The sequence below is a fragment of the Volvox carteri genome (assembly GCF_000143455.1).
Source record: "Volvox carteri f. nagariensis unplaced genomic scaffold VOLCAscaffold_30, whole genome shotgun sequence".
NCBI classification, from domain to species: Eukaryota; Viridiplantae; Chlorophyta; class Chlorophyceae; order Chlamydomonadales; family Volvocaceae; genus Volvox; species Volvox carteri.
The window spans coordinates 674,211-683,396 of record NW_003307573.1 but is presented as its reverse complement, the minus strand read 5'-3'; positions in this window follow the sequence as shown (position 1 = coordinate 683,396).

Below are 9,186 nucleotides of genomic sequence, written 5' to 3'. Positions count from 1 at the left end.
GGCGCTAAGGCATGCTTGATGCCTGGCAGAACATATCAAACCTATCTTTCAATGCCGCGCTGTTTCCTTGTTTCCGCCTTGCAGGTGCAAACCAGCACGCCTCCGCATCAGTTGAGTTCGTGTCCTTTCTGCAAGGTGACACGCCCAACAGGTTACCTTGTCAAGGTAAACGTATCGCGGTCTGTTCTTGTGCAAAACGTTATTGGGGTTCGGTATCTAACTTCTTGCCCGTTTACGGAACGTGTCGGCTGACATTTCGACCGCGTTCGCAGCTCATCGGTGCCAGAACTGCAGAAGAGAAGGAGCAGGAACGCGTTGAGGAGCAGAAAGTGATTGAAGCCAGAATTCGCGAACGGGAGGTGCGGCCTGGGGCGGGGCCAAGTTGTGTCCTCGGGAACGTAGTGATTTCTGGCAATAGCTTGTAGCACCTAAGGTTTAAAACGCATTGAACCCCCGCTGGTCTCTATTGGCTTCTGTCTGGGTGCTTTACGCGGTTTCTTGGTCGTGCCCAGCTTGCTTGCTTTAACAGCAGTCCTGCCAAATATCTGCTGCGGCACAGTGCCTGATCACCTTTTCCCTTTGACCCACTTGGAGCCTATTATAATTGGTTCCTGGGCACCGACGCCACCCCTTTTACCTTTGTGTCTACCTTTTTCCTTTTCAATACTACGCCATTTGTTGCGCTTCTCCTCCGAAGCGGCTCCACCTGCTCATGTTCCCTGGTTTCAATCCCTCAGCGCTTTACCTCCCCACGCCAAGTAATCATTCCATGTTCGCACTCGCCATCCCGCGGTAACCGGCGCCCTCCTCTGACTGGGCCCACCCTTACCGCGTGAGGCGAAGGCCCGGCTTCGCACTCGTGGACCAATACTCCCCTGTCCCGCACCGTCACTGCCCCATGGTGCTGCTGGCAGGAGGAGATACGGCGGGACCAGGAGCGCGCCTTACAGAGGCAGCAGCAACAACAGCACCCGCAGCACCAGCAACATACCAATGCAGCTGCCACTGCGGGGTCTGAGAACGGCAGCAGCGCTACCCAGCAGCAACAACAGCCATCTGCAGGTGTCATGGCTGCCGCCGCCGCGGCGGCTTCGGCCCTGGATCCTTTTGGAGGAGGAAATGCGGCCAACGCTGCTTCATCGGCGGCTGAAGGCCGGGCTGCTGCCGCACGAGGAGGATCCGCCGCTGCCGCGACGGCGGTGGCGGCGGCGGCAGTCGCTGCTGACCATTCCGCGCTTGGTATCAATGGCAGTGTTGGCGGTGGCGGTGGGGGTGGCAGTCATGGTGGGCACCACTACACGGTGCATTATCACAGCGGAGACCGCCACCGCTGGTCACAACCTGCTGGCACCCCTTCTGCAACAGGGGGACCTAATGCCACTGTAGTTGGAGGTGGAGGTGGAGGTGGTGGTGTGTATCCTACAGCTTCGGCTCGGCGAGCGGCAGCGGTTGCTGCCATTTCGGCTGCAATTCAACAGCACCAGCAGCAGCAGCAGCACCATCATCATCACCAGCAGCAGCAGCACCCCGGTGATCGGCACCGGTCGGAGGTAAGGGTCTGGGAGCGGGTGGGGGGGGAACTCAGGCTGTGTGGACACTGAGGTAATGGGTGTGGACACTGAGGTAGTGGGTGTACAGCTCCCAGCCTCCCCAGCCTCCCGCTGTGACTGTCGTCGTCATAAGACGACCGCTGGTGCCGTGAGCAGCGTTGTCGCAGTCCGCATGGGGTGTTGATGGTGTGGCAACAAAGGCTGTTGTGTTTTTGGTTGGGACGAGCAACGGCTGTGTGAACTGAGGGCTGCTGCTCTGAGCTCTTGGGCCCTGTGGGCTCCTCCCGTCCCTGTTACATGTGCATGCAGGCCGCCGTTGGGGCCGGTGGGCATCCTGAAGGTCCTGAGGGCACTGCGACGGCGGCGTATGGCAGCGGAGCTGTCGGTCATCACCCGCGCCGAAACCAATACCAGGTGAGTACCATGTGACATTGACATGATGGGGCGCCATGAGGGTCCGTAGTGGAGCTTTATGTAGGCGGGGCGGGGCGGGGCGGGGCGGAGCGGGGCAGTACTCGGATGTCTTGGGTAGTTTACAAAGAACGGAGAGGGGGAGGGAGGATGAACGTATTACAGATGGTTGTTTTGCCGTTTCATGAAACCCCATACCCTTTATCTTGATGATACATGATATTAACACATATAACAACAACAACAACAACAACAACAACAACAACAACAACAATCAAGTGTTCGTTGTTCGTTGCTCGTGGTAGTTGAACAGCTGGCCTTCGAGGACCAGTGTGCGAGTACTCGCTTTGTGTTGGTCTTTTCTGTGCAACCGTGTCTCGGCTTTTGCGGTGTGTCGTCTCAGGCCCGTGGTCCCCCGTGTGTCCCTTGCCTTGCTGGCTGCGTGGGGCCCTGGTTTTTTGTTGAGTGTGTAGTGGAGCCCCCTGAGTAGAGCCCCTGCCCCCGGTGGTGTTTTCTTTTTGATCTTGTTTTGGCGGTCAAGAGGGACGAGAACGCGTGAATAGGCAGGCCAGGCGAAGTGGCGCCTTTCGTGCGGCTCTCGCATAGATCGGTTCGCAGTCTTCTGCGCCGCTGTGTTGCCTAGCCAGGGGCTGGGAGAGTGTCCCGGTTGGCGTGAGTGAGGGATCGAGGCGCGCGCGGAGGAACAGACGGACGTAGAGCCGCGCGCCCATCCCTGCGCTGTGTTTCGGCCCGGTCAGGGCCCCCGGTGCTCGTCCTTTATCGGGCGAGCCGCCCACAGTGTAACACCCCATCAACAACAACAACAACAACAACAACAACAACAACAACAACAACAACAATCAACCCGTCTGGCTGTGCTTTGTCGACACGGGTTGGGCCATTTGTGCATTTCGGTTTTGCGTTTCTTCCCTTGTTGAGGTCCCGACCCTCCCCATCCCATCCCATCCCATCCCATCCCACCCCGGGACGGGACGGGACGAAATGAGGATGCGTGTCTATGGGCATGTGTTGCACGTATGTGATATGTGTGTGGTGTGTGTGCTTCCCTTCCCTTTGCCAGGGCGCGGGGGGTGGCGGTGGTGGTGGTGGTGGTGGGCGTCGCTACCGTCTCACCGACTACGTGCCGGCCGGGGTGGTGGACATCGCGATGGGCCTAGACGACATCAACGACCTCATGGTGGGTCACGACTTGGAGTGTTGTAGGGGCCCTTCGCGCTGCGAAGCGTGGGCTGTGTATGTGATATATATGTATATACGTGTGTGCGTATGTGTGGTTCTGTTGGAATGGACACATGCCCCGGTCCGGTGGGCCGGCAGGGGCTCGTTCGTCGCTTACGGTCCATCGGCCTTTGGGCCTGTGCCGTGGAAGTGGTCTCACTTGGTCCTTACGTGGCGCTGCGTGTGCCCTGTTATGCGCGTGCAAGCACAATCATAACAGTGCAGTCGTGACCAACCTGCAGCGGGGGCAGCGACGGATCTCGAGGAGGACCTTCAGGGGCTTAAGCGACCAAGGAATGCCTTGGCCGCCTTGTGCCGCGCGAATGTGTTGGTTGGCGGATCCCGCTCCTCTCTGTTCGCACCTAGCGCGCATTACAGTGCTACAGTGCTAACGGGGTACATCCTATCCACGCAAGCATTTCAGCCCTAAGCGCACAGGAGGTGTTTGGACACACAGCCCACCCGGGCAGTTACGATGCGGGGGGGTGTACATGGCAGGGAGAACATGTCCGGTAAGGCAGGTGAATAGTTGGTGAAAAGCCCGGAAGGTCGTGTCACTCGTTTGGTTGGGTGCGTGGGTGCGTGGGTATCTCCCCCCGTGCAGTTGGAGCAGGCGATGTACGAGTCATTGGCGGCGGCTGCGGCAGCAAGCTCACCCCCGGCCGCGGCCGCGGCGGCGGTGGCGCCGACTGCCGGTGGTGACGACGCCTCCAGCGCACCTGGAGCCGCCGCGGTTGACGGTCCCAATGCAGGTTTGGATAACGACGCTGCCCTGGCGGAGGCGTTGGCGGCCAGCCTGAGCGGCGTTGGCGGTACGGATAACGCAGCTTTGGCAGAGCGCCAGTCGCCAGTGCCGCCAGCGGCGTCGCCGTGGCCGGCGGCAGCCGCCGGCGTTGGTGGTTCCCCGCCATCGGGTCGACCCGTGGGTCGTCCGGGTTCGCGGCAGACCAGCGTCAGGAGCGGGTGAGTGTTGCCGAGCTCGTGGGCCCTTTCCGTACCGAGGATACCCCTCCTCCCGCAGTCCGCACAATCTGGAACATGTGCTTTTTTCGCTTGGTGCGTGTGTGTACATACACACCCATGATTCTCCCCCTCCCTCCGTCTCTCTGCTCACTCGTTTAAAACGGCGTGGATGCGGGATGCGACCCTCCACGACGCCTCTTCATCCTCTACCCCGCGGGGCTGTGTAGGACCTGGTTGATTCCGTCCCCGTCTCTTCCCCCCCCGAACCCCCCCCACCAACTGGCCACCAGGCAGCTGACGGCTGCAGGTCAACCTCCGGGTGGCGGCATCAGCTCCTCGGTGTCTGCGCGCAGCATCGGCGGCGGCGGAAACAGAGGCGGCGGCGCTACTCCGGCCCCGCCGCCACCCCAGCAGCCCTCACCGTCTTCTTTGACACGCAGCGTACGTGCTAACGCTGTGTCATCGACCTCTGCAGCATTCGCTGCGATGACGCCGTCGCCCCCGGCGCTGGAGGGCAGTCGCACGCAGCAGCAGCAGCGGCGGCAGGCCGTCGGCGCAATCAACACGCCGCCGCGTGTTGCTCCTACCAGGCCGACAGCTCCGAGTCACCAGCCATCATTTCCAGGCCGTTTCTCCACAACGACTACAACTTCCACAACGACCACAATGTTATCCTCAACAGGTGGTCCTCAGGTCAAGGGGGGTGAGCACAGGGGGCTCGGCGACGGCAGGGGCCAGCTCAAGAAAGCAGCGGAAGTGGGGGAGGACGAAGAGGAGGACGGCGAGGCGCTGTTTAGCAGGCGCACCGGAGCTGTTGCGGCATTGGCGTCTCCGGTAGCGCCCCCTTGCTCGGGGCCCTCCTCGGCCTCCCGGCGGGCAGGAGCCGTGGAGTGCTCCGTGCAGGAAGAAGATGAGGCGAGGGAGGAGGCGCAGGAGGAGGAGGACGACGATGACGCGACGTCGGTGCCCGGCAAAGCTGACGCCGCTGCTGCTGCCGCGTCTGCCGTTGTGCTGCAGTTCCCCGGCACGACTTCGCAAGAGCAGGCAGGGCTTCTGGCCGCAGCGGCAGCGGCTGCTCCAGTTGGCGGAGCCTCGGGCGCTATTTGCGAAATGATTTCCTCTAGCGCCGGTGGCCCCACCCCGACAATGATATCGCCCGCGCAGTCGGACAGTCCCATGGGCGCGCTGGTCGCCCACGCGTCGGACCTGTCCATGACAGCAACCGGCAGCCCGGGGGGCCGTGGGGGAGAGCTGCTCGGCGGAGCTGCCGTGAGCGGCTGCGGCGGCGGCATCGGCGAGCAGCACGTGACCAATCCGTTGTACGATATCTGGTCGAATAGCAGCAGTGCGACGACTTGCAAGCACCCCTGCTTGGGTGGAACGGGGCCGGAGGAAGGGACTCGCCGCGGCGCCAGCACCGGCGGCGGCGCCGCCGCCGGCAGCAGCAGCACTGCTACTGCTGCAGCGGCGGGCCCTTCCGCTGCAGTCCTCGCCCACTGGGGTGTCAAGTGCGGCGGCAGCAGACAGTCGTCTTTGGGCTCCGAAGGTGGCGTGGCGGCAGGGCAACCTGTTGGGGTTCCAGCAGGGGAGCAGCAGCAAGAAGAGCCGAAATTACGTCCGTCTTCGGCTCTGGCCACATCGCCACTCGGCGACAGTGCTGGTGTGGCCTCCAACAGCCGCGTCACGCCGGCCGCCCAGGCGCAGCCGTCTTTGCGGCCGCGCGCTCTGGTCCTGGACGACGAGGGGCCTACGAGCCCTACAGCAGTTGTCGCCGTCCGCGATTCAGGGAAGCCGGCGTCGCCGCCAGCAACTACGCCCAGTCCCCACCTTGGTCTGCCCCCGCTGGGTTTGTCGCCTCCTCCCGCGCCTACTGCCGTCCAAAGCAACCCGCCGGCTGCCGAAACCTCACTTGCAGATGCCGCAGCGGCCGATGCCGCCTCCGCCACGACCGCAGTGACGATACAGACCCTGGCGGCGGAGCTTCTTCGCCACGGTAGCGGCGCGGCTACTGCTGCCGTGGCAGCGGCCGCGGGCTCTGCAGACGGCGGATCGTCGTCATCTCTCCAGGTGCTTGCGGTCGGCATGGTGTTTCAGGTTCCAGACAGCGCCGGCGCCGGCGCCGGCGGCTCCCAGCAGCGCCATCCTCCGCATGTACAGCAGCCGCCGAAGGGGCCGGCATGGGTGCAAAACCCGGATGGTAGCTTGCAGGTGCTCCTGCCTGCCGGGGGCGGCAACGGCGGTTGTGGCATCGCTGCTGTCGGCTCCGCTGCCGAAGTGCAAACGAAGCAAACAGCGCAGCACCGGCGTCCCGTCACCGATTCGAATGACATCATGTACTTGCCGTACACCGACTACGAGGTGCCGGAGCTCCAGCACCTGCCAGAGCTGGGACCGGTGGCGCTTGACGTGCCGCCGGACGCGGCGTACATCGCCGACGGCGGTAACCAACCCGCGCCGTTGGCGGTTGAGGGAAGGAGTCCGCCGGGCGAGGCGGAGGCTGTGGACGAGGCCTTGGTTCAGGAGTGCGAGACGACCGACGCAGATCTGAGGCGGCTGGTGGCGGAATACGACGCAGTTGTGGCGGCGGCTATTGCCTCCGGTGACCGGCTTGTCTGCGGCGGCGGTGGTAGCGCAGGCGGAGGCCAACTTCACCCGCAGAGCCACAACGGCGGTCAGTAAGGGCGCCATGAGTGCGAGTTGTCATTGCAGCGGTGCTCTAAGTGGCTTGGGGTTTATTGGTGCCGCAAGGAGTCCTCGATACCTTGAAAGAATGATTCCTTTAAAGAGAGTGATGCAGATCCAGATGATCCTATGGCCTGTGCACTCTTACTTGAAGGGAAGGGCAGGGGTGAATCTTGGATTGGCGCGGCCGGGGTACGGGGAGTCGAGGGTTGGGGGCCCTGCGGAGGTGCGTCGGGGAAAATGGGTTGGTTTGCAGAGGAGGGAGGCAAGGAACAGGGCCGCCCGCGTCCGTGTACCGTTCTGTCCGATACATCACCATCATGCACCGGGGTCGGAAAATTCCTGGCAGGAGCAATGTGACCACAACCGTCGTTGTGTGCACTGGCTTGGATTGCCGCCGTCGCCGACCGTTTACCAGATATAGAAGCTTTTACCATATAATGATGTCGCACAGGGCGAGGCCACTACGCGCACGAGGCAGGTCGTGCGTTTCGAATTGACATTCACAGACGAGTTGAAACCCTGTGCGTGAGTGTGATGTGATTTATCTGGCCCCTCGCATGCACATGTAGCTGGATTGGTCATAGGTGCAATGCGCGGGCATGCCTGTTGGGCAGGCCGGTAAGGATACGAGAGGCCTCGCTTGTGCTCCTTCATCCCCAGGGAGGAAGAGCGCAATATCAGTAGGCGGATCTCGTTGGAAGGTACTGACTGATGGACGGGTTCGTGGCATGCGTTGTTTAGTGTTTACAAGGCACGTGGCAAAGAGGGCAATCGGGGTCAGCAGGAGGCACTTTATGGGCAGGCTCCTCTCTTTCGCGCCTATTCCCTTCACAGCCCAGTGGTGATCAGTAACGCTGCACCTTCAATCCAACCGACATGTGGGCCCTGCTACTCGTTTTCTTTTCCCGGCTTTGTTTGCTTGTTGTGACGCATTCGGGCGTTGGCCAGCCCGGAGTTAAAAGGCAATGTCCGGCTACACGCTCTGCTTAGGAACGGGCAGTATTAGTGTCGTGCGTCCTCCTGAAACCGTCGAATTGACGGGCAGAAGCGACGGCCCTAAAGGTTCCTGGGTTACCTTATAACTGAGGTGTAGATTGGGATGCTCCGTTGTGCGCTTCACAAATTGGGCAGAGCGGCGGGCGGTGAGGCATGAGTTGCCTTGCTGTGGGTCCAAATCAGTGACCTGGCTGGGAACTGGAGGGGTTGGATAGCGGGGAGGGGCCCTAGGAGGAGGGGGATGTAAGGGAGTGGCATGGGTTGACCACCGCCTAGGGGGCCGGCGTACTACATGTGCACTATTGGGCCCAAAGCTGATTGGGCCTGTACAACCACAGACGTACGTATGGACTTGTTTGGCCATAGTGCGGGCTGGTGCGCGCGACATAATGTTGGTTGTTCGGGAAGGCGGTAGGCCATTCTCGGAGTTCGTTGTGTCCTATCCTGGTTAATCATCGTCGTTTTTAACGGGTGTGTAATTGTGTGCGTCCATACACAGCCATGCGTTTTCATGTAGGTGGCTTCATACGAGTGTGCGGCGCTGCCCGGGCACGTGCTAGTGTTCCTCCACTGCAAGCCATTCTGGGTGCCGTTGACTTCAACGTCACGTGTTACTGTGCGTACCATTGATAGTGTAAGTGAACATTTTCGTTGGTTTGGAAGCATTGCCTGCCTCAAATGCGTGGCGCAGGAATTGATTGAGCCGTGAGTGCTCTATTTCCAGGGGTGGCTCGGCTTTTGGGGCACGCGGGGCCTCACACGCTGATTGGCTGCGCCTGGCTGTATGTCTGGAAAACTTTCGTTATTTGTGCTGCGTTTTGTGCAAGGGAACAGCAGTGGCAATTGGAGCTACACGCGGTGGGCGACGCTGTGGCAGGATGAGGGGCTGCAAGCCTTAGGCTTAGCGCAAGAGGCGAAGGGCATGCGTATCATGGTACGGTACGAGCCCATATGTGTTTCCGTGAGAACCTTAGCCTATCCCCATTCTGCTACGGCATAGTCCAGGCTAAGCCGTAGGACATTAGTAATGGGCCTCGGGCGCTTTCCCGACGACTCCCATGATGGCATGTGATGCTGTCGGTCGTCCCTCTGTCAGAGTGCACGGTGTCAAAAGTCGACGGGGTGGAGGTCGGCTGGCAGCTGAAGGGGAACCGTGAAGAATGCCGTTCGCTTCCCTTGTGTCCGCATCGCTAAGTATAAATTCATTCTGTTACCTGCTGGAGAGATTAGTTTGCGTATGGTGACAGCATGGCACGTGGTTCCGTAACATGAGGGAAGCCGATGTTTCTTCATTATATAAGTCAAGACGGCAGAATGCCGGAAGTAGTGCGCAATGATGTTG